Source organism: Talpa occidentalis, unplaced genomic scaffold, assembly GCF_014898055.3.
Source record: "Talpa occidentalis isolate TD23 unplaced genomic scaffold, MPIMG_talOcc4v2.1 talOcc4.16, whole genome shotgun sequence".
NCBI lineage: Eukaryota > Metazoa > Chordata > Mammalia > Eulipotyphla > Talpidae > Talpa > Talpa occidentalis.
In genome coordinates this window covers 28,473,994-28,501,011 of record NW_023601653.1, presented here as the reverse complement: position 1 = coordinate 28,501,011, position 27,018 = coordinate 28,473,994, and the positions used below count along the sequence as shown (strand labels likewise).

At 35.0% G+C, this 27,018-nt stretch overlaps 1 protein-coding gene across 1 annotated transcript in view; it reads left to right on the top strand.

The window, feature by feature from the left end:
* SYT1 (synaptotagmin 1) overlaps positions 1-27,018 on the top strand; it is a 495,552-nt gene that overhangs the window by 153,044 nt on the left and 315,490 nt on the right. The window contains exon 3 of the mRNA XM_054696190.1: positions 20,102-20,153. The gene's annotated coding sequence lies outside the window, so the exon portion shown is untranslated. The remainder of the gene's footprint in view (positions 1-20,101; positions 20,154-27,018) is intronic.

The window sequence follows — 27,018 nt, the reverse complement described above, 5'->3', positions numbered from 1 at the left end:
CTGGGAGAGAGAAAAAAATGGAATGCTGTAGAATGAGAGATCTGGTGTCCTGCTTTTGGAATTGTTGCTCATAGAAAAAGCCTAGGTTATTAACCCATATATGACAAAATATCTCTTGTATTCCTTTTCCTTTCCACTAATGGTCACAAAATTTCATTATGCAAGTTATACCTAAACCTTTATGAAAATAAGCAGGTTATCAAGATAGATAAATATCATGAGAAATAACTAAAAGTTATTCCCATGCCCTACATAACAACCAAACCCCACAGAAATCAGTAACTTTTTAATGTGCACATAAAAACCAAAAGCATTGTTAACATTGTCTACTAGTAATTGTTGCTCCATCATTCAATGACACCACCAAATTGAGAAAGCATATTTATAAAGAGAAAACGGTATAATAAAGGAGAGTCACTGAATCCTTAAAAAGCGTAGCTCAATAGACATTTCTTTAGAATCTCTTACATACCAGGCAATATACTATGAACTGTGAATTGACAGTTAACTAGATAGTGTCTCTTATAGTACTTTCATTTTCACGGAGTTAATAACAAAAGCAAACTTCAAATTAGATACTAAGTGCTGTGATAATAATACAAATAGGGACCTTTTCTTCTACTGTTTTTATTCCACAGAATTCCTGGAATAGTACTATGTAGAAAGGAATATTATTGAAATTTGCTTGTATAGAGAGATGGAACTATAACTTCACTCGGGGTTACCTCCATTGTACTGACTACACTGGGATTTGTATACACATAGTAAAAGGGTCTCTGTTTCCCATCAACCTCTGCCAACCAACTTTACTATTCTTAATATCATTAGCATTTAAATGATTTCATTATGTTCACATTTTAGCTCATGTCATGAATGTTAGTAAAATTAAAAATCCACATGTGGTCAATGATAACATAGACTCCATTAAAATCTGTTAAAGTAAATTATTATATGATTATTTTCTGATTCTCCTCTATGTCAAAGATATGGAAGCGATTATAACAGTTTGTTTTCAAAAGTGACACAATCTTAAACTAAAAATAAAATTACAACATTAGAGGATTAATTGGCAAATACCACACCAACAACACTATGAAATACAGTACAAATTCACTTGACTTAATGTATAACTGCAAAAGAAGTTTAATTTCAAATGGAAGGTTGGCGTCTTCTGCTGAGTTTTCTATAAGAAAGTTGAAACTTCAGATCCTCTGTGTTTATAACCTCTGTCTAGAGTTCTACCTCTAAGAAAATTTTTCTGTTCTAAGGAATTAGTTCTAAACAATCAATCTTGATCATATTCTTTTTGTTGGTGAAAGTTAGTTGCCATTCACATTAGACATGTAAAAGATCAAAGAGTGGAAGCTGAGGAAACAGCTCACCCATATTATTGCCTTACTTGACCTGTTCTTATTCTATTTACTATATTACTTCATGGGTAAAATGAATGTATTTTTCAAACCCAGTACAATAGTATGAAATTTTAGTGAACTCTCTCCCAAATCTCTAATGCTAGAGTTCCCAAATGCTTTCTCTAGTGGAAAATTCATTATGTCGTAGCTCCACATTCCCCATGTAATTGGAAGGATAGTCCCCTTTCCTCTAACAAATACTTAGAGGTTTTTAAAGCATGTTTTGATTCTCTGAATAAATTATTATTTCACAATTTTCCAATGTTGCATTTGTGATCATTTTAAAAGTAATTGTTTAATGTATATTAGGTAGTTGGTGCTCACATATAGCAAGGATCTTTCTTACAACTTTTCCCCTTGGGCCTTTACTATTTATTAAATTGTTTTCACCCATTCATAGGGGATCTAGAATCTAGTGTTCTGAAATTATGGCTTTATATGTACTGAATTTCAGAATGAAACTCTTATCACATAAATTTAAATGTAAGAACTACATACTAAATCTAAAAACTATTAAAATGTGTTTTATCTAAAGTATTTTTACTTTTAGCTAGAGCTTTTAGGACAAAAGAAGTCCATTAAAAGACTTGGCTGGGCTACTTGAGATAACACAGGCTTCCATGTTTTCAAGTCATCATATATAATACTTTAGTCATCACCTAGTATTTGGCTTTTTATTGAGCTATTCTCCTTAATTTTGTACACTCTCAGAGAAAATGTAGCTCTAGAGTCCATGGCTGTGTGTTTTGTTTCATACCTAATGTAATCCTTTGTAAACTATATTGTAGACTTACATATTCAGAGTTAAAAGTTATTATGACAACTGCCTCAATATTAAATCCTCATAGTTGGATGTAGATGGATATAGATGAAATTATTATGTTGACTTTGGAATTTTTGTTTAATGTAGCCATCACAGTGTTCAGGCTGAAGGTCTAGAAGTGCTGATTTTTATTTTAAAAGTTGCATGTTGAGTATTCCTTGAAAAGTATGTTGAGAATTCCTTGAAAAGGCTGTTAATTTTAAGGCTTTCATTCATCAAAAAAATTTCAGAAATTTTTCTAAATTACTTTTAGAAATCAACAATTCCTCAACAAATCAGTTCATCTATTCCTTTTCCTGATGATATTTATTGTGTTATCCCCCTTTGCAGATGGAGTAGTTAACACAGAAAATTCATTTGAATTGATTCACACAATACACGCCTAATGAGTAGTAGAGAAATATTCAGAAAATAGGTTCACTACCTTTTCAAAAGTCCATTCCAGCAGTACAAAGAACTTAGTGCAAAGGAAAAACAAGATCAAGATACAGAGTTTAATTTACACCCTAGCTTTACCACTTACTAACGTCAAAAATGTTGTGTCTAAGTTTGTTCATATTGTAAAGAGATATTTAACACCTACTTCACCCTGTCCTTGTGAAGATGAAAGTGGTAAACATGTATTCTGTTGAGTAGAGCTTATTAAATAGCATTGTAATTATTTCTTTAAATCATGCTTCTCCTCTAAAAATAGGCACATAACCTCCCACAATGACTCTTTAAAGAGAGCAGTCTTCATATGACTGTAAAGAGCGGGGATCCCTGTAACCAATTCTGTATTGTTTTTTTTTTTATTTCCCTCTATTCTTTTAATGCAGCCATAAACTGGTATCTTAAAAAGAGTTAAAAAAATATGTTGGCTTGAGGACAAGTGTAACATGAGATATTGCTTACTTTCCATTTCATTTCTACCGTTGTTCCCCACACATATATAAAATAGAGGCCACTAGAGACCACTCCCTCTGGGAATGTTTTTGTATTGGCTGACCCTGAACTTCCAGTTTGGCACCTTCCATGATACTGACCAGATTCAGAATACAGTAAAGCGCTAAAGAGGAGCCAATCAACCGAGAGCTCTAAAGCTCTAATGTCACATCCCAACAACTACTTAATCATTTAGTGACACTTTGCTAGGCTTGAATCTGCTGCAAATCAAGGTTTAAATAAATCAGTTTCTTGCCGTCATCCTTAAATATGTTTTGGTAACTGGTGTCCCCACTCTCTCCATCCAAAATCAAAGTTTTGGGAAAGCTGAATCAACTTTTTTTTTTTTCTTGTCATTTCCTCAGCATCCTGTTTCCTGTTAGGAAATAAGCAGAGTTATTATAACTCTCTTGGATCCCTTTATAAAGATATGTGGTTCATTTCTGCCTTTTACAATATCTGCAATTATGTAAGCATCAGGCCTCCCCTGATGGCACAGGCGGTTGAGCGCAGCGCTGTGAGGCTGCCCGCAGCCTCTACAGCGCCAGTTCCATCCCGCCCGGCTGCAGAGATGCCCACATGGCGCAGCAGACCTATCCTGTCTTGCCGGCTGCTCCCCTCGGCAGAGTATTTTGGTCAGTCTGCCTGTTCTGTTCCCCGCTCTGTCTCTGGTGAATCCTTTCACCCTCCCATGCATCTGACCTGTATCCCGGTTTTGAACATATGAATAAATAAATCTTTTTTAAAAATTATGTAAGTATCTATTTTATCTATTATTATCCATAGTCTATTGTTAGAGTACTAGTATCTGTATAGAAATCAACTCTCTCCTCTGAAAACAAACCGGTTCTTTAATGATCTGTCTCCCTCCTATATTGTACCCCTTCCTCAAACAATGACACTAATTTTACCACCAACCCTCCAACTTTCAATAGGAATATTAATACCAGTGGTTTCAATTTAAACACAGAATTATAAGAGTTTAGGCATCTCTGAATAAAACTGAGAAAGTAAAGTAGGTAAAATTCAAATGGCAAGCTTATTCCAAGTCATATTTTCTGGTGCTTTTAGGACTATTTGACTGGACCTTTATAGTGAAAGAACAGTGTGGCTGATCTCTATATCATAGGTCAAAAGTCACTCTTCCCAGAAATGCTTAGGGAAACTGAAGGATGAGAGGAAAGCAAGGCAGGAGCTTCACAGAAGTCCTAGAATCATCAACTACACTTGAGGTACAATAAGTCACTTTTGGTAGCTGCCAATCACCATTTCAATTCATTTTCTTTTTTTTTTTTTTAATATTTATTTATTTATTTATACAAGCACTGGGTACAGTCAGAAGCGTGGGAGGGTGAGAGAATTCACCAGAGCAGGGAGCAGAGCAGGCAGAAGGACCGAAGTACACTGCTGAGGGGAGCAGTGGGAGTGGCAGGAGAGGTCTGTCGCTCCATGTGGGACCCTCGCCGGTGACCAGGGATTGAACTGGCGCTACAGAGGCTATGGGCATCTTTTCAATCCAGCACTCAACCACTGTGCCACCAGGGAGGCCCTCAATTCATTTTCTGAGATACAAGTATATCCTACCCAGACCCACTGACTGATGAGTGTTTATTGAGTAACTCATTTGAAGTACCCTATATATTAGGGAAACAAATATATAGCACATAGCCACAATTAGTATCAAGTCAAATTTGACTGAGGAAAATAAATAATGACATCACCTGTAAGTAAGGGATTAAATTATGTGTTGCAGAATGTAAGTGCTCAACATACTTGTTGGAAAGAAAGCACAAAAGGAAGCCAGTGTTGCGTAATCAAGATATCATGGAAGTATCAGCAGTTGTACCTTGTAGATATTGAATTAAATAGCTCTTCATGAAATTAAATTCAGATCCTAAGTTTCCTCAGCTTTCTTTTCCCTAAGATGGGCAGTACCAACTCCATGGCCTTGAAATAAAAGAACATTTACATAAATTCCTCTCATTGCTTCTTTTGAACATTCCCCTTTTCTGTTCTATTGTGCTGTCTAGAACCAGAAGCAGGGAGCATATGGAGCCACTCTGATGATAATGAAAGGGACAGTGAAAACTTCTACATCTGTATCTCTGTATCAATAGTGCCCATAAATGTCGCTTCATTCACCCCAAACCCTAAATTACTTTGTGCATTCTCTCTTTCTATATTAAAGTCTCTTACAGTGGAATTTATCTTCCAATACTTGAGTCAATGCATTGTTTTTCTATTTATCTTTTCTATTTGTCCCCATTTCTCTTCATTTAAAACTCATACCAGGCTATTCTCTTCTTAAAAAAAATTGTTCACTGTTGCCCATTTTAATAAACAGAACCGCATCCAGAACTGCAAGGCACCTTGGAGAATCTCCCTTTACTACACTCTTATTTCATAGCTGATAGAGTTGAGGCTAAAATAGATTAATTGATTTGCCTAAGGTCACTCTCTATATAGAGGCAAAGGCAGATGACACTTAATGACAGTAAATTTTACTTTTGTCAATATACAATATTATTTATTCCACAAACATTTATTTATGTGACAGGTGCTATTCTCGGGGCCAAAGGCCAACAGAGACAATCAGAGACATAATTCTGCTCCTGTCACATTTCCGCTGGTTTGTCTCACTCAAATGTACTCACTGTGATTCTCTGCTCTGCCTTTGTTTTTAAATAGTTCTATTTCTTCATGCATTGGTAGTGCCCTTATCTTCACTCAGTTCCAATTAACTTCCCCAAGCTTTTCATTTAATTAATTCCCATTCTCCTTTTCAAGGTACAAACTGACATTCTTAGTGCCATTCTGTTGTAGTATCTGCCCCCCATTTTAAAAAATATTTTGTGTATAAAAAATGTTAAACATGGTTGAACTCAATTTGTGATTACTGTAACTCCAACTATAACAAAGGTTTTAGTATGTTTTGACTTACAGAATAAAGGGTCACAATAGAAAAAATTAGTAGACCTTTTGTCCCTGCTTCCCCTTTTTAAATCTTTGTTGATAAATATTTGCTTCTTCAAAATGAGAACAGGCTTGTAGAATTAATCATCCTAAGTGAAATTTCAAAAGAAAAATCCCTTTGTCCTAAACATGAGTCACAATCTTTTGTACTTCTGCCTTCCTTTTAACAAGTCTATAATCTGTAATATTGCCTTTCAAACTGTTCCTACCAGCAATACCATGGTATCTATAGTGCTCACATTAATTCACAGAACATTTGTTTGATTACTTTATTACTTCACTGGTTATTTTCCTTTTATTGTCTAATACCAACAGTTATTCAGATAATAAAAAGATCATATATCATTATCCTTTACCATTCTGGTCAGCATGAACAATCTTGTGACTAATGAAAAAAATAAGCAGCCACAATTCCATGTAATATTTTGTAAAGGCATTAAAAATGGCACATTATTTTCATTGAATTTTTTTGAAGATAGTCTTATAAACTCTTTTGGTACTGTCTGCTTTGTTATTTCAAACTCCTATAAAAAGTTGCAAGGACAATATAAGTCCTCATATCCTTTTTACCTAATTTAACCAGTTGTTTCCATTTTCTCCTAAATTATTTTCTTTCATCTATCATATGTAATTATAAATACAAAATGCACATATTTCATATTATCTATGGGTATATGTCTGTATACACACACAGAGTACATATGTTCTGAATCATTTGAGAATAAGTTGGAACCACAGTGTGCCTTATCTTAAATATTTAGCACATATTTCAATGCACCTCCTAAAAACAGGACATTCTGTTACATTACGCAGAACAGTTCTCTACCACAGGCAATTTACCATTGTTATAAAACCATTATTGAACTCATAGTACATATTCAAATTCCATCCATTATAACAACAATGTTCTTAACAGCTGTTTCTGTCCATTGGTCCAGGATCTAATCCAGAATCCTGCAATGCATTTAGCTGGCATGTAATGCTCTATTTTTGTATTGGAAAACTTACATTCAGTCACTAATCACCTGGATAGTGTCTCTTTTTAAAGTAATCTCTGCTTGCTGACTGCTGTTCCAAGAATAAGAATTTAAGGCAAAAGATGTCTAACAAAATCCCTTAGGATTAGTGATATGATTGTGGAAATGGCACATCAACTTTCTACCTATATTCTAACCTCAAGATTTGGAATTTCAGTCTGAGGGAGTCCAGACAGACAATTCTGAGTTTATCAGTAATTTTCAGTTTTGAAATTTAAGAGTTGGAATAGAGATTCTGTTGCCATCCTAAGTCTACTTGGGGCCAAAGTAATAGTATTTACAAAAGGACTCAGAGAGGGCTTGACATTTTCATGCATATTAAATACTTGAGATATTAAAAACAAACTGTGGATGTAAATATGAGTTTTTTGTCGTTCTTGAATTGTGTCCCCTTTAAAAAACAAAACTGTCCTGTGAATTTTCAAATTACAATCATTACAATGAATACAATAATTCCCTCACTCTAAAAAGTAAGAAAGGTCAAGGACCTGGAGTATTCATGATGCCAAAGATATAAGTTTTTCTCCTAAATCTGCAAAGAGAATTATGTTTAGGGCTGCAAAATTGCAGTTTCATTTCTAGGCACTGTTGAACAATAGTAATCTCCAAATCTCAGAGAATTTTCTCTTTTCTCCAGGTCATTTTTGCTGCTAACACTAGATAAAAACAAAACAAAATAAAAACAAAAACATGGATGAGTCAGCAGCTTTAGTGACTATGAATGAATACAATGTTTTGTGAAAAATATATAAAGCTTCCTAAGCAGATTCATGTTACTTTCTTAAAGAATTATATAAACATATAAAAATACCAAATTCTGAAACAAGCAAACCATCTGAGTCAGCCCTACCAATAACAATTTCATTACTGAAAAGTCAGATAGATGACAGAAGGTACAAAATCATCCTTTGCTATTTTCACATTTTTCCTCTTAAAAATAAAAAAGGTGCTTACACATTCAGGAAACAGAAATTAGTTACCAGAATAATACTATACACATCCATACTCAGCATATAGATTAAAAATAAAATACTTGTTTGTCCCCTGCAGAACAGACTTGTCCATTTATCCTTGTGATAGATATACATGCAAAACCAAAATGAAATCAAATCAAATCCCTGTAGATGGCTCACAAGTCACAAAAACTGTTTAATTCTTTCACTGCAGCCCTTTGGGAAACCAGCCCTTTGTTAAGTAAATACATACAATATATATGGTGTCAAGTATTCTTTGAATTTTTTAGAAGGCCTTCATTTTCTCTAATGGGTATTTTTTCCATATTGTTTGTATGCTCATAAATTCTTCTAGTTTTTGTTTTACTAAGAAGTGTCAGTGTGCTGAAACTATCTGTAGAAATCTCTGCTAAAATTGATTGTGTCTCGAAGTTGTATTTTAAGAGGTAACCAAACAAATCTAAGAGCATTTTTACGTTCCTTTTTTTAATGGATTTTACTAGAAAACAGTGGAGTTTCAAGCAGGAATAAAATGAAAGCAGACCTTGGAGGCTTAACCACTGAACAGATGCAATAAATGCAGCTTTGGAAAAATAGCTGTCACTTCAGATCTTTTCCACTGAGTACCTACATGAGTCAAGCTCTAGAGCTACTGGCATTGTAACAGTTTTGATGAAAATAGTCAGACATTGTAAGAACTCTTAGAGTAACATGCTGATTTTGAACCTATTTTTAAAGGTTTCATTATTTCTTGGTTTTCATTCTATGTAAATTTTCTCAACTAAATATTATAAGGACTTATATAAAAAAAATTCTTGTCTCTAGCACTGTGAAAATTTTCATTTATGAGTTGCTAACCTATCCAACCAAATCACAAATTCTTGACACCTTTATTATATTAAAGCAATTCCTGATATTTAGTCTTGGAAGGATTCAATTATCTTACTCTCCAAACAGAAACATACTTTTTATGTGCTAATATGAGGTAATTTTTCTCCTAAACCCTGATGGACTTAAAAGAAAGAGAGTGAGAGCAAGATTGAGAAAGTATGTAGAGAGAGGTGTATAAATTTATCTACCTATCTATCTATATCTCCTTGGTACTATAATAATATGACATTATATCTGAACAATGATTTGGCTTTAAAAATTGGCAAAAATATGTAATGTATTGAGTGGAAAAAATGACATCCAAAAATAAAATAAGATACATAGATTACCTCAAAAAATATAATATATTCCAAGAAAGAACAAAGTAAGAAGTATCCCATTTCTGACTTCCACTGTATTATAAAGCAATATTCATCAAAACAGTGTGATATTGCCAGTTAAAAAAAATACAAATATACCAATAGAACAGATTCAAGAGCCCAGAAACAAACCCATACATAATACATATATGATCAACTGATATTTAAGAAAGAAATTAAGAAAGCTCAATGGAGAAAAGATGGCATCTTCAATAAATGATGCTGGGCTAATTGCGTATTCACATGTAAAAGGATAAAACTAGACCCTTAACTTATACCATTCACGAAAATTATTTCAAAATGGTAAAGCATTAAATGTAGGACCTGAAACCATGCCATTCCTAGAAGAAATAGAGGAACATGATCTTTGCATTATTTTTTTAATACAAAAACTAATGCCTGAGGAAAAAAAAAAAGAAAAATAACAAGTGGTACAATAACAAACTAAAAAGCTTCTGCACAAGAAACATTAAAAAAAATAAAAACATAATGGGAAAAATATTTGTACACCATATAGCTGATCAGGCAAAACTATCAAAACATACAAAAGCTCATACACCTCAGCAGCAATATAAACAAATAACTCAATAAAAATGCATAAATGACCTGATTAGTTACTTCTCTAGAGAAAATATGTGAAAGGCCATTGGTACACAAAAAGATGCTCAACATCACTAGTCATTAAAGACATGTATATCAAAACCACAATAAGGTATTACCTCATGCCTATTAGCATGATCATTATATAAAGGTAAGAAATACAAATGCTTGGTGTGAGGTAGTAGTCAAGCTTCATTCTTTTGCATGTAGCAACCCAGTTTTCCCAGCACCATTTACTGAACAAACTTTCTTTGCTCCATTGCATAGTCTTTGCTCCTTTGTCAAAGATATGTTGTCTGTAAATCTGTGGGTTTATTTCTGGATTTTCTATTCAGTTCCATTGGTCCGTGTGTTCTTGTTCTAACACCATGCAGTTTTTATTATTATGGCTTTGTAGGATCGTTGGAAATCTGGGAGTGTGATGCATCCATTCCCTTCTTTTTCTTTTTGTCAGGAGAGCTTTGGCTATTTGGGGGTTTTGGTGGCTCCATGTGAATTTCACCAATATTTGTTCTATTTCTTTGAAGAATGTCACTGAAATTTTTATTGGAATAGCATTGAAATTGTAAATTGCTTTTGGTAGGATGGCCATTTTGATAATGTTAATTCTTCCAATCCATGAGCAGGGAATGTCTTTCCATTTCTTTGTATCTTCTTCTATTTATTTTAACAATGTTTTATAGTTTTCTTCGTATAGGTCCTTTACCTCTTTTGTTAGGTTTATTCCCAAGTATTTGATTTTTTTTTTGTTTTGATAATAAAAGGGATGGTTTTCTTGATTTCTTCTTCTTCAGATTTATTGTTTGTGCATAGGAAGGCTACTGATTTTTGAGTTTTGATTTTGTATCCTGCTACTTTACTAAACTGATTGAATATTTTGATTAGTTTTTCTCTGGAGTTTTTGGGATTCTCTGTGTATATTGTCATATCCTCTGTGAATCGTGATAGTTTAACTTCTTCTTTCCCTATTTGGATTCCTTGTATGTCTTTCTCTTGTCTTACTGCTCTGGCTAGGACTTCCAGTAATATATTGAAAAGCAGTGTTGAGAGTGGACATCCTTGTCTTGTTCCAGATCTTAATGGGAATGCTTTCAACTTTTCACCATTGAGAATGACATTGGCTATGGGCTTGTTATATATGGCCTTTATGATGGTGAGGTATGTTCCTTGTATCCCGAGAGTTTCAAGGGCCTTTATCATAAATGGGTGTTGTACTTTGTCGAAAGCTTTCTCAGCATCTATTGATATTATCATAGGGTTTTTATATTTCTTTTTGTTGATGTGTTGGATTACATTGATTGATTTTCGGATGTTGAACCATCCTGTGTCCCTGGAATAAATACCTCATACCATGCACAAAAACCAACTCAAAATGGATTAAAGAACTAGACATAAGACCTGAAACCATAAATTATATTGAAGGAAATATAGGCGAAACACTACATGTCATACACCTTAGTAACATCTTTAAAGACACATCACCCAAAGCAGTTATAGCGAAGGCAAAGATAAACAGCTGGTACTACATCAAATGAAAGATCTTCTGTATAGCAAAAGAGACAGTAACCAAAACAAAAAGACACCCCACTGATTGGGAGAAAATTTTTGCACACAACACTAATGATAAAAGACTGATCACAAAAATCTACAAAAAGGTGATGAGACACAACAAAGTAAATGATCCAGTCAAACAATGGGCAGAAAAGCTAAAAAGAAACTTCTCCAAAGAGGAAATGCAAATGCCCAACAGGCATATGAAAAAATGTTCACTTGTAATCAGGGAAATGCAAATCAAAACTACAATGAGTTACCATCTTATACCAGTGAGAATGGCATATATTAAAAAAAAAAAAACTAGCAATAACAAATGTTGGCGAGAATGTGGAGAAAAAGGAACTCTCCTGCACTGCTGGTGAGAGTGCAAACTGGTCCAACCACTATGGAAAGCTGTGTGGAGATTCCTCAACCTGCTAAAGATGGAGCTTCCATATGATCCAGCAATTCCACTCCTAGGTATTTACCCAAAGGACACAGAAACATCAATTCCAAAGAGCACCAGCACCCATACTTTTAAAGCAGCACTATTTACAATAGGTAAGCTATGGAAACAACCCAAATGCCCAAAAATAGATGAGTGAATCAAGAAGATGTGGTACATATACACAATAGAATATTACTCAGCAATCAAAAAAAGATAAACTCACGCAATTTGCAGCAACATGGATGGAGCTGGAAGGGATCATGCTCAGCAAAATAAGCCAGAAAGAAAAAAGAAAAATACCAGATGGTCTCATTCATAGCAGGGATTTAGAAAACTTAAATAAGGGATCAGGAAAAAAACCTAATTCTAATAAAGTAAAAATCAAAATCAATAAGCAACTATAAACCAGAGACACACTACAGGGGGGCAGGAGGGAGTAGGATCAAAATAAGGGGGAATTGTATGGGGACTATAACCAAGATGAAAATGCATGCATTGTGTAAAAATGAAAAATGATGTAAAAATGTATAAAATAAAAAATTTTAAAAAATACAAATGCTGACATGCATGTGGTGAAAAAGGAACCTTTCTGCATTTTTGGTAGGATTGTACTTTGGTATAGCCACTGTGGAAAAAAAGATGACAGGTGCTCAAAAGAGTTAAAATAGAACTACCGTATGACCTAATGATTCTACTTCTGGGAATGTATTGTAAGGAAACAAAAACCTCTGAATCAAAAAGGTATTTGCACCCCATTTACATTGCAACATTATTTATGATAGCCAAGACATGAAACAACCTGACTGTCAAGTCACGTGGCTGTGTGTCATTGAAGTTGATGAATGAATGGATAAAGAGATTGTGCTGTATATACAATGGATTATTATCGGCCATAGAAAAGTAAGGATATCTTGCCATTTTTGACAACACAGATGTACCTTGAAGGCTTTATGCTAACTCAAGTAAGTCAGACAAAAACAAATACTGTACAGTCCCATTATATGGGAACTCTTAAAAAGAAAAAGAAAAGGAAAACAAATTCATAGAAAAAGTTCAGACTTGTGATTACCAAAGGCAAAGGGGAGAGAGAGGGGGAATTGGAGGAAGGTGGTCAAATGTAGAAACACAATTATATGATAATAAGTACTGGGGATATTATGTACAATTGATGGCTACAGCTAACACTGTGATATAACAAATTTGTTTAGAATAAATTGAGTTGTAATCACAAAGAAATTCTTTTTTGCATTATTCTTTTCTCCTATTTCTTTTTATTGTATACATTTCAGAAGACAAATGTTCACTGAACCTGTTGGCTAATCATTTCATAATATATGTATATCAAACTATTATTCTGTGTTCCCTAAAATTATACAGTGATGTATGTAAACTTAATAAAACTGGGTAGAAAAATTAAATAGAAAAAATAAATAGCTGTATATAAATGATTTATAATGATCATATTAATTTTCAACTCAGTACCATGTATTTAATTGACTAGTAAGTATATGATTCTTTTTCAATGAATAATGTAATCTTTTTCAACACAGTTTGCCTGGATTAGTGTTATTCCAATTTTCAGACTGAGAAAATATAATGTAGGAAGCACAATTAACTGTTCACAAAATTAGTATATAAATTACTCAAAGAATCTTGATAACTAGCTTTTCTTTTTTTTTTTTTTTTTTTTTTTATAAATTTTATTGTTATATTCCCCATACAATTGCAGCCCCCCATTCTGACCCCAATCCCTCCCCTCCCGCCCCCGCCCGCCTAAAAGTGTCTCTGGTTCATAGTTTTTTGTTGATTTTGATTTTCACTTTCTTATAGTTATTCATTTTCCTGGTCCCTTATTTAAGTTTTCTAGATTCCTGCTATGAGTGAGACCATCCGGTATTTTTCTTTTTCTTTTTGGCTTATTTCGCTGAGCATGATCCCTTCCAGCGCCATCCATGTTGCTGCAAATTGCATGTGTTTATCTTTTTTGAATGCTGAGTAATATTCCATGGTATATATGTACCACATCTTCTTGATCCAGTCATCTATTTTTGGGCATTTGGGTTGTTTCCAAAGCTTAGCTATTGTAAACAGTGCTGCTATAAACATAGGGGTGCAGGTGTTCTTTGGAATTGATGTTTCTGTGTCCTTTGGGTAAATACCTAGGAGTGGAATTGCTGGATCATATGGAAGCTCTATGTTTAGTAGGTCCAGAAATCTCCACACAGCTCTCCACAGTGGTTGGACCAGTTTGCACTCCCACCAACAGTGCAGAAGAGTTCCTTTTTCTCCACACCCTCGCCAGCATTTGTTGTTGCTAGTTTTTTTAATATGTGCCATTCTCACTGGTGTAAGATGGTATCTCATGGTAGTTTTGATTTGCATTTCCCTGATGGCAAGTGATGTTGAACATTTTTTCATATGCCTGTTGGCCATTTGCATTTCCTCTTCAGAGAAGTTTCTTTTTAGCTCTTCTGCCCATTTTTTGACTGGATTATTTTCTTTGTTGTTGCTGAGTCTCATCAGCTCTTTGCAGATTTTTGTGATCAGTCCTTTATCATTAGTGTTGGGTGCAAAAATGTTCTCCCAGTCAGTGGGGTTTCTCTTTGTTTTTGTTATTGTCTCTTTTGCTGTGCAGAAGCTCTTTAATTTGATGTAGTCCCAGCTGTTTATCTTTGCCTTCACTATCACTGCTTTGGGTGATGTGTCTGTAAAGATGTCTTTGATGTGCAGATCACGTAGTGTTTCGCCTATATTTCCTTCTATATATTTTATGGTTTCAGGTCTTATGTCTAGTTCTTTAATCCATTTTGAGTTGATTTTTGTGTATGGTGTGAGGTAGTGGTCAAGCTTCATTCTTTTGCATGTAGCGACCCAGTTTTCCCAGCACCATTTATTGAACAAACTTTCTTTGCTCCAATGCATAGTCTTTGCTCCTTTGTCAAAGATTAGTTGACCATAAATCTGTGGATTTATTTCTGGATTTTCTATTCGATTCCATTGGTCTGTATGTCTGTTCTTGTTCCAATACCATGCAGTTTTGATGATTATGGCTTTGTAGTATAGTTTGAAGTCTGGGAGTGTAATGCCTCCATTCCCTTCTTTTTTTTTTCAGGAGAGCTTTGGCTATTCGGGGTTTTTTGTGATTCCATATGAATTTCATCAATAATTGTTCTATTTCTTTGAAGAATGACATTGAAATTTTGATTGGAATAGCATTGAATCTGTATATTGCTTTTGGAAGGATGGCCATTTTAATAATGTTTATTCTTCCAATCCACGAGCAGGGGATGTCTCTCCATTTCTTTGTGTCTTCTTCTATTTCTTTTAACAGTGTTTTATAGTTTTCTTTGTATAGGTCCTTTATCTCTTTTGTTAGATTTATTCCCAAATATTTGATTTTTTTTGTTTCAATAACAAAAGGGATGGTTTTTTTGATTTCTTCTTCTTCAGATTTATTGTTTGTGTATAGGAAGGCTACTGACTTTTGCATGTTGATTTTGTATCCTGCCACTTTACTGAACTGATTGATGAGTTGAATTAGCTTTTCTGTGGAGTTTTTGGGGTTCTCTATGTATAATATCATATCGTCTGCAAATAGTGATAGTTTGACTTCTTCTTTTCCTATTTGGATTCCTTGGATGTCTTTCTCTTGTCTTATTGCCCTGGCTAGGACTTCCAGTATTATATTGAAAAGCAGCGGTGAGAGTGGACATCCTTGTCTTGTTCCAGATCTTAATGGAATTGCTTTCAGCTTTTCACCATTGAGAATGATGCTGGCTGTTGGCTTGTCATAGATGGCCTTTATGATGTTGAGGTATGTTCCTTGTATCCCAAGAATTTCAAGGGCTTTTATCATGAATGGGTGTTGCACTTTGTCGAAAGCTTTCTCAGCATCTATTGATATTATCATATGGTTTTTATATTTCTTTTTGTTGATGTGTTGGATAACGTTGATTGATTTTCGGATGTTAAACCATCCTTGTGCCCCTGGAATGAATCCTACTTGGTCGTGGTGAATTATCTTATGGATACATTGTTGGATTCTGATGGCTAAAATTTTATTGAGGATTTTTGCATCAGTGTTCATTAGGGAGATTGGCCTATAGTTTTCCTTTTTAGTGTTGTCCTTGTTCGGTTTTGGTATTAGTGTAATATTGGCTTCATAGAACGTGTTTGGTATTGTCCCTTCCTTCTCAATTTTTTGGAAGAGTTTGTGAAGGATAGGCACTAATTCGTCTCTGAATGTTTGGTAGAATTCATTTGTAAATCCATCAGGTCCTGGGCTTTTGTTTTTGGGGAGGTTTTTGATTACCATTTCAATTTCGCTAATTGTAATTGGTCTGTTTAGGTGTTCTATTTCTTCTTTATCTAGCTTTGGGTGATTGTAGAGTTGTAGGAATTTGTCCATCTCCTCTAGATTATTAAACTTATTTCCATATAACTGTTCATAGTAGTTACTGATTATTCTTTTGATTTCTGCTGTGTCCGTTGTGATTTCTCCTCTTTCATTGATGATCCTGTTTATTTGTGCTTTCTCCCTTTTTTCCTTTGTGAGCCTGGCTAGGGGTTTGTCTATTTTATTGATTTTTTCAAAGAACCAGCTCTTGGTTTCATTGATCTTTTGGATTGTTTTTTAGTTTCAATTTCATTTATTTCTGCTTTGGTTTTTATTATTTCTTTTCTTCTACTGGTTTTGGGGTTTTTTTGTTGTTCTTTTTCTAGATCTTTGAGCTTCGAGATTAGGTTGTTTCTTTGAGTTCTTTCTTGTTTCTTGATGTGAGCTTCTATTGCTATATATTTTCCTCTTATTACTGCTTTTGCTGCATCCCATACATTTAGGATATTGGTGTCCTCCTTGTCGTTCAATTCAAAAAATTTTTTAATTTCTTCTTTGATCTCCTCATTAGTCCAGTGGTCTTCCAGTAGTGTGGTTTTTAATCTCCATGAGGTAGGAAAGTTCCTTGCCTTCTTTTTATGGTTTAGTTCTAGTTTGATGCCTTCATGGTCAGAAAAGATGGTTGGTATGATTTCAATCTTGGTGTATCTGTTGATGTTTGTCTTGTGCCCCAGTATGTGATCGATCCTGGAGAATGATCCGTGTGCGCTTGAGAAAAATGTGTACTCCGTTTTTTTGGGGTTTAGTGTTCTATAGATGTCTATTAAGCCCAATTGCTCTAGGTCCTTATTTAGAGCTTTGGTTTCTTTACTTATTTTTTGTCTTGTTGATCTATCCATTGTTGATAGTGGTGTGTTGAAGTCTCCCACTACGTATGTGTTTTCTCTGATGTCTGTTTTCAGAGAAGACAACAGTTGTCTGATATATTTTGGTGCTCCTTCGTTTGGTGAGTATATGTTAATGAGTGTTATTTCTTCTTGAAGTATTGTCCCCTTGATCATAATGTAGTGACCATTGGGGTCTCTTTTTATCTTTTTGAGTTTGAAATCTGTTTTATCTGATATAAGTATAGCTGTTCCTGCTTTCTTTTTTGGTCCATTTGCTTGTAGGATTGTTTTCCATCCTTTGACTTTGAGCCTATTTTTATCTTTTGTAGCTAAATGTGTTTCCTGGAGACAGCAAAAGGTTGGGTTTTGTTTCTTAATCCAGGCTGCAACTCTGTGTCTTTTTATTGAAGAGTTTAGTCCATTTACATTTAGAGTTAATATTGATATGTTAACATCTGTATTTGCCATTGTGTTTGTCTTTCCTTTGATTTTATTTATTTATTCTTTTAATAACTTTTTTTTTTTTGGCCTTCTTTCATTGTTATTCGTCCCTCTGAGGTTCTGGCTTTAGGACTCCTTGTAGTATTTTTTGGAGTGGGGGTTTAGTTGCAATGAAATTCCGGAGTTTCTGTTTGTCTGGGAAGGTCCATATTCTTTCTTCAAAGAGGAAGGAGAGCTTTGCGGGATAGAGTATTCTTGGTTGGCATCTGTTTTCTTGGAGTCTGTTGACTATGTCCCTCCACTCTCTCCTTGCCCGTAGTGTTTCTTCGGAGAAGTCTGATGTCAGCCTGATTGGCTTTCCTTTGAATGTTATCTGTTTCTTCCCTCTTGCCAGCTTCATTATTTTTTCCTTGTCCTGGATTCTTGGGAGCTTTACTATTATGTGTCTTGCTGTATTTTTTCTTTCGTCGTGGAAGTTTGGTGTTCTTCTTGCTTCTTGTATATCAATTTTCAGCTCCTTCTTCACATTTGGGAAGTTCTCTTCAATTATCTCTTTGAATATTTTCTCTGTTCCTACTTCTCTCTCCTCTCCTTCTGGTATTCCTATAACTCTTATATTTCCTTTCCTCATGGAGTCAGATAGTTCCCGAAGTCTTTCTTCATTCTTTTTCCTTCGTACTTCTCTTTCCTTTTCTGTTTTGGTTCTTTTTATTTCTGTGTCTTCAAGAGCACTTATTCGTTCTTCCATTTCATCAATTCTGCTTTCATTGCTTTTCCCAGAATTCTTTAGTTCTTCCACTAATTCTTTGATCTCCTGCATTTCTTTTACTTCCCTCTTTAGGGACTCAATTTCATTCTTCTGATCGTTGATTATTTTTCCCTTATCATTGTTTTCCTTTATGACTTCTGTCAGTTTTTTAATCACGGCAATTTTAAATTCTCTTTCTGGAAGGCTCAGAAGTTCTTCCAAGTTACTGTCGTTGCAATCTGGGGGCTGGTTTTCTTTTTGTGGTGTGCTTTTTCTCTGGAGAGTTGCTAGGTTGCGTGTGGTTCTTCTCCTCCCTACTGTCTGTTTTCTAATTTGCCGTATGCGTTGGGACACTGTGTTGTTGGGACTGGCCGGCATCTTGGGTGGGCTTCTCTTCTCCCCTCTGGTTCCTCCTGGAGTCATCTGTCAGTTTCAAGCAGTCTTTATTGGAGAAAGGTCCCTGTCCTAAAATGTCGATGTGGGGACACACTCCCCTGTGCGCCTGGTCTGCCCCGGCGGTGGGTTCCTGCTCCCCCTCTGGGCTTGGACTGCAGGCCAGAGGGGGTCTGGTGTGGGCGAACTTCCCCCGCTCACCTCTGGCTCCTGAGGAAGCCTTCTGCAGGTAGTCTTTACTGAAGAAATGTCCCTGTTCTAAAATGGTGATGTGGGACACACTCCCTGCGCGTCCGGTGTCAGGCACACTCTTCTGCGTGCCTGGTCTGCCCTGGCTGTGGGTGCTCGCTCTCCCTGTGGGCTCAGACTACTTGTTCGGAAGGGGCTGGGTGTGGGCTAATTCCCCAGCTGGCCACTAGTTCCTTCAGGAGCCTGTGCTGTCTACAAGTCGCTAGGTGGCGCCAAAGGTCTCTCCTAGAGCCCTTGGGGAGCTGATTTTCCACGCCGTGGGACAGGGAGCAAAGCGGGGATGGTAGGGTACACCTCAACGGCTTTGGGGTGCTGTGTCTGCCTTGTGCCCCACCGTCGTGGGGAACCCACGCCCCTAATTTCGTGCCCCGGGTCTCAGTTCAAAGCCCTCAGTTCCAGGACGCGGGCTGTAGCCCAGTTCAGTGGCGCGGGAAGGGCGCCTTTTGCACCGCTCCCGTGCCTGGGCGCCTGGTTCCTGCTCACTCAGGGAGGGACCTTCACCTCAGTGAGGACCTCCGCGCCTCCCCGCAAGCCTAGGTCGTCTCCCAAGCCTAGGTCGCAGGCGCAGGGACCTGGGCAGCCGCGATCCTGGTCTGCACTTGCTTTTCAAGCGCGCCGAGCGCGCCGCTATCCGCGCCAGCTTACCGGCAGCCCGGGCTGTGTGCGCGTCTCCCGGGGTCTTTGTTCTTCTCTAATGGCGCCCGGAGCCGTTCGCTCACCGCCGCGGCGAATCCTGCAGGGTTCTCCACAGCTCCCGTTCACGGGGTGTGGTGGCTGAAATAGTTCCTTTCCACTCACAGTCCCGCTTGCTGCGTCCGTTTTTCTTGTTGGCCGTTTTGGTTTGTTGTTTCCTCCCCTCTGCCGGTCGGAGAGTGCCGCCTCTGTGGGCGGGGGAGGGGAGCAGGGTTCTGTGCTTCCCTCCCTTCTGGTCCTCTTTTATGATAACTAGCTTTTCAACCTAATTTTAAAATCCCTATTTATATACTACATATACTAAATATACATACACATATTAGATGAATTTATTGCAAATATGAAATTATTCTGAACTATGTGTAGTCAACTAATCACTGTGCATACTGTTTTCCTTTTAGAAAAATAAAGAATCTGAAAGAAAAAGAATACACCAGATTTCCTAACAAAACAGTAAGTAATTTAACAAAATGAATATACTATGACAGCATCTATAAAGTGAGAAGATCTGACAAATTCATGAAAATGTTTACTATTCTTTTTTAAGATAAAAATTAGCACAGTAAGCAACTGGAGTCTACTTAAACTCAATTTCAGTTTTCTGGAATAATGTGAAAATCATTTATCCTATAATCCTCTTAGATAAGAGGTAAAAGTAATCCTCATGATACATCAGTGTGGCAGAAAATGTTTATCTTGACTCCATAATATCTTTCGACTAGCATCATATTTTAAATTCTAAAGAAGAAATAAAGGTATAAATAAAATTTAATCAAAGTACCTAACATTTCCTATATTTGATACAAAATTCATTTTTTAACAAGCCTTTAAACAACTTTGACATGCTTGATTTTTATTAAATGAGCTTTGTTAATGCATTCCTGATACCATTGCTTATAGAATTGTTAATATAACGATTTCCTAAGTAAAAACAATTATAAATTTGAATATGTGAATATAAAATAAAGTTGGAATAGAAAAACTACATTAATGATCCATATGGCATCATTTTTAATACTGCGCCTAATCCAAACACATTTGCAAGTGAAGATCTTTAAAAGTTAAAACAAGTGTTAAATTAAATGTAGTGAATTAGCAAAATAATAAATTTGCATTTTGATATACATCAAAATAGAAAAAAAGCTCATTGGAAAATATCTAAGCTTGATATGAAAAAGGAGAAATTCACAATTAAGTTTTCTAGGATACATGCTAATTTCACTTACATAGAAACATTTTATATCCCCCAAAGAATTGTGATGCATATAACACATTTTAATTTTAAATGATTTAATATAATTAATTATAGCTATGATGATATAAATGTAATTTATCTTAAATCTGTTTTATTTATATTTGAAGTCTAAGTGGAATATGGAGAAATAAATGTTTCATAGATATCATTTCTGTGCAACTTCATTTCACACAAAGCACCAACTCACTTTTTGCTTTTGTTGTGGATGGCCATACACTTTAAATGTAAATCAGTGATTTATAAAATCCAAAATTCATTAACTTTCAAAAAGTATCCCTTTGATTTAAAAAATTCCAAAAACTTAAGATGTTGTTTTGAGGTGGAAAAACTGGTTATGAACATGGTTACATAGTTCTGATGTAACGAAGGTGATGTAACAATCAGGTATTTCTTACATTAAAAATAAGCAAAACTGCCAATTTCAGTAATTGCAAAATATGAATTGTGGTTTGGGACAGTTTCAACTATTTTCTTTTATGTAACAACTACATGGTCAATCATTCAACTGAGAAAAATGATTCAATTCAAGCCCTAATAATAATAAAGCATATTACCTAAAAATTTTGAGACCATTTATGAAGATGAATACTCTGAATTAAAATATTATCAAAACAGGGCCTCCCTGGTGGCGCAGTGGGTTGAGTGCCGTGCTATGAAGCTGCCCACAGCCTCTGCAGCACGGGTTCGATTCCCGGCTGGCCATGGAGATTCCCACATGGCGCGGCAAACCTCTCCTGTCGCACCCGCTGCTCCCCTCAGCAGTGTCTTCAGTCTTTCTGCCTGTTCTGTTCCCTGCTCTGTCTCTGGCGAATTCTCTCACCCTCCCGTGCCTCTGACTGTACCCCAGTTCTTATATAAATAAATAAATCTTTTAAAAAAATATTATCAAAACAAATCTCTTAATATATGTCTTAGCTTCCAAATAGTTCATGAGTTAGGGGTACCAATACATGAGGTTAATTGTGATACAAATTCAAGACAATGGATAATACAGTGATTACTTGTCTTGTCTTTACATATAGCTTATTTGTTTGTGTTGGAAATTCATGAATACTGATTTGTACAGTCTGTATTTGAATCACACCTTACAAATAAAGGATTTTCAGCAAGGAAGGTCATGCAAACCTATAATTTCACCTCAAATTCCATAGCTTAAAAATTACTGGGTTCTTGATTAAAATATTACTGAAGATTTTTAGAACCCATTGCACTTATATTTCACACAAAGTGTTGTGCTCAGGAAACATAGGGGGAAAAAACTATTGGAAATTGTATTTTTAAATAATACAATAATTTCTCTATCACCAAATACTCAGTGGTATTTTCAATAATTCTGAAAGTAGACTCTCTATAGAAACTGAATATACTAGATACTAATAATAACAAAGAGGATACATTAAGAAAAATATTCAAATACTCAGGCATGCTTTCTGGAAACTATTCACATTATCCGAGATTTGCTAAGCCTCTCGAAATACTACTGGGAGTTGTTCTCTCTCAAAGTGGGACTATTATTAACAACCTCACTTTCCTGGCACACAATATAGAGAAAGAAGTTTTCAGTAAGAACTGTCCTAATGGAGAAAAGATTTTGCCTAGAAAAGCATTTCATGACTCAATAGAGAATAAATATTATTTACAAATATTCCTCGAAAGTTCCATTTAGTCAAACCTGCCTCTATTAGAAGCAACAAATCCCTGTAATCAAACAGTAAAGATGTATGTGTGTGTGTGTGTGTAACTGTGGCATAAAGCTAGGAAAAGAATCATGTATCTTGTCTAATTTGATAAACATTATACTCTCTAATATCATCATTTATAGAAGGCCAAATAAGAAGTCATTGATGCTCTCACACTTAGAAGTATCAAGAAAGTCTGACATAATTAACCTCCCACTATTTTTTCTATCTGCCATAAAAAAAAAAAAATGAGGGTCTTAGAATGGTTCAAAAAGCCTCTGCTCAAAAATGAAACTTACATTCTTTCTTTCAACCAAACTCTAATGAGATTGTACATAAATAATTTGTTGCCTAGTCTCTACCTGCCTAAAACTTTATTTGTATCTAGTCATTGCATGAAGTTTATAGTGGAAAGATTTATATATGCAGAGAGAGACAATAAGGGAACCTGAGACTAAGTCTTGGCTTCTTTCAACTCCTTCTGTCAGTGAAGACTACCAAACATAGGGGAACCTCACAACATTCAAGATCACAGTTAAAAAACTAATGGATATTAACAGTATATACAGTCTGGTCTATCAACTTATCTCTTTGGGTACTGGTTTTCCCATCTAAATAACCAAAAAAAAAACCTACCCAATTTACTCCCAAGACTTCTAATCAAATTGGATTTACAGTATTCCCTGAAGTGATGTTTAATTATAAATTTAGGTTATTTTTATTAAACATTTATATTAATACAAAAATAACTTTCTCTTGCGTGAAAATTTGCAACTACACTTTGGGAACCCATTATATCATATGACAATAGTGAGTTGCTAATGAAAGCTACGTTTTTCACTGATTTGTTTTAGATGATAATGGTCACTCAGAAAAAAATTCCATTTCCTTGAATGTTTACTTTAACCTCATTTATTAGTTTACTTATCAAAAAAATTCCACCTAAATTATCATGGATTTTATAGATGAAAATGATAATATTAAAAACTTTATAAAGTTAGCAGATAGTAAGCAGCATTTGAACTCTGTCTGAACACACCTTTTCAAGTTATTCCTCTTAACTAAACATTTCACATTGAATGAAGTAAAGCATATTTTACCTTCCTACATAAATGTCAGCCTGGTGGAAAGAGGTAGAAGCAATATATTTATATATATATATATATATATATATATATATCACTTTTTGAAATATCAGTCTAGGCAAAATACTTATTTTATATACAATTTTAGTTTTCTTCACCAGTTCCCAATAAACATTAGATTGCACCATGCATATTTGTTCCTCATATGTGAACATTAAGCCATAGCAGGAGAATTATTAAAGACAGATATCTTGAGCTACAAAAGGCAGAACCAAAATTGAAGTGGATGATAGCCTTAAGTATACTAGGCTACCTTTTGTTTGTAAAGCACATAACAATAAAATAAAGACTTGAGTATGTGCTTCTTAAGTTTTATGCTCTTTCATCTGGATTTATTTCCTTTAAAATCTTTGGTAAAACTTTTAAAAGTCATCCCTACATTAATTCTTCATTATTTAACAGCTGCTACTGAGAACCTACTGTGTACCTTGTCCTACATGTTGGAGATGTAGGAGTTAAAAAAAAACAAACACAGCCTCCTTCAATTAGCAATTTCTCACTATTTAGAGTAATGTATTAGAATGAACAAATTGTAAATATTAGAATAAAGAGAAAGTAGTCCTTGACTACAATACTAAATTATCTATTCAATATCTGTCAAGCTACTTATCTGATTAACTGTGTGACTGAGAGCTTTGTGACTTTCTTTGCAACACTGGGTTAGATGGTTTCCCACAATCAATATTATTCATGATAGAGCTAGTTAAAATGATATTTCACAACTTAGGGAATGTCCTAGAACACTATAGGATATGTCTTCTCTAATCATATTATAGCCCACTACTAGCTTTGAAAACTGAATTCAAATTCTAGCTCCACCACTTAATAACTACAGGACATGGGACAATTTAGTAAAGCTCTATGTGTTTTGATTTGTTCATTGATTGTGATAATCAAGAGTTACAGATACACGGTTTCTTTCCTCCTTCCCTCCTTCCCTCCCTCCGTCTTTCCTTTCATGTATCTTGTAATCCTTACACACACTACTGACAATTTTATTTTTTTTCCTATTACAAATTATGAAAAATCTGCTTCTGCATATGCTCCATTGGACATTTGAGCAATTAGTTAGCCTAAATTGCTTAACCCTATTGTTTTTATTTTTCACTTTCAATGGAATTCTGGCAAAGCCTGTGTTTATGAAATGGTACCAATAGTTTCAAACCGAGGAAATAACATCTCTAAACAAATGCTCAAAATACATTGCTTTGCTAGCTCATATGACCCCCAAAGTGATTTGGTACAAATTTTCAACCATCTGAAAATGCAATGTAAGAAATAATTCTTAGCAGCAGATTTGCAATTTTGACAGGGATTTTGCTTATCCATTGTATTATTGCATGTAACATTGACACACTGCACAGTAGCAGCTGCTGGGAAGTTATTTTTTCATTTGATATGTAATATTTGAACTATGAAGGATTTAGCCTTGGAATTTTCTATTCTTTTAGACTTGAAAATCTGTTTTTCTAATTTCAGGGAAGGTTTTCTTTCTTAGAGCATTATTTAAGTCATAGTATTGACAACCCCATTCTATTATAGCGTGCAAAATATTTTATTAATATAATTCTAGAAAAATGATTTTGTATAATTATGTAATTACCAATAGATCCATAATTTTCAATGTTTTACAAAAGATAAAACTAATCATTGAGACTGCTAAAATAATGGAGCAAATACATGTAATGCCCAACTTATGAAAGAGTTATGTAATGAAATTCATTTTAAGATGTTTTCTTTCCATTTCATAAGATGAGTATTTACACAGAGTGGTTGCACAAACAACCACAGTTTACACTGAACCACAATCTTTAGTGTATTGGGAATGAGACCTAGAAGAGCAAGAGGGAGATAGGAACAAAATTTTTCTGCTTTTCTTGACAATCCACATTGCTCAAAATCTGATAAATAAGTTGACTTTCCACTATCTTCTGTGTTTGTAACCATTTTTCCTCTATGTAATTCTTCTCTATCTGATATTCTCAAACGCCTTTTCTTTCGAGTGTTAAGGAAACACATTCTTTAACCCCACTGTTCTCTCAAGCAAAATGTCTCAATGCAATCAGTATAAGGAAACTCTAACCAAAAAAAGGAACTGAGTCACAGCATTCATATCAAACAATTTCTCTGTTTACCCCACCCTCTATACATACACAATTGTTCACCCAAATGAGCAAACAGCATGAGGGAGGTTAAGCAATATAACATCCTCCTTAAAACTTGGGCAGCATGAGTAGAGATATTTAGAGAAAGGAACCAAATAGTTGGGGTATACTGCCCTGAATATGACATTCCTACACTGCTCCTAAGGTATTACATTTTCACCCAATCCAAAGTCAAGAATTTCTTTAATACCAAAAGTTTTCCCAGTATGTCTTCTGAGGCTTGTGACAGAAGCTCTATTGATAAGCTGCAGCAGATTAGACACTGCCTGTTTTTTCTGAAATTTAACTTATTTAACTATATGACTAAATAATACTATTTATCTACATTTTAATTTTTTTTATTCTGTGGGTTTTATATTTTGGGTATTTAAAAGAAATTTAATTGGCAGTATCCAAATATAACCTCCATTAAAATTAATAATTTTAAAAATTTAAAAATTAAACTATAAATATTATTATTTAATATTTTAATAGATTAAAAATAACTTTAAAAAAGTAAATGCTTTACATGAGGGAAATCATTTTATTCGTGCTGTTGTCTCAGTTCTAGCAGACAACTATAACAAAGTCTCATAGACTGGATGGCTTATAAACAACAGAAATTTAGTTCTTACAGTTCTGGATCCTGGAAGTCTGAGATCAGGTTACAGACCTCTCCTCATTTTATCCTCACAAACTGTGGCACAGGGCAAGGGTGTTCTCTGGGGTCCCTTTTATCAGAGCACTCACCTAGGGCTCCGCTGTCACGATCTAATTTCCTTCCAGAGGGCCCTCTTCCTAATACCAACAATTTAGGATTAGAATTCCAACATGTGCATTTTGAAGGGACAAAAACATTCACTTCATCATAACCATTTATACCACCCATTCTATTTGACAGCTCAGATCAAGGTGGTAATCTCCATTTTTTAATTTTCAATTTTTATCATTAATTCTGGATGTAAATATAATGTTTTTTAGTAATAGCCCCATTAGTAATAATTAAACAAAGGCTCAGCCCCTTCTGTGCTAGGATCAATAGTTAAAGTGACACAGTGAGCCCAGACCAGCCTATGGCAACTCTGTTTTGCCAGG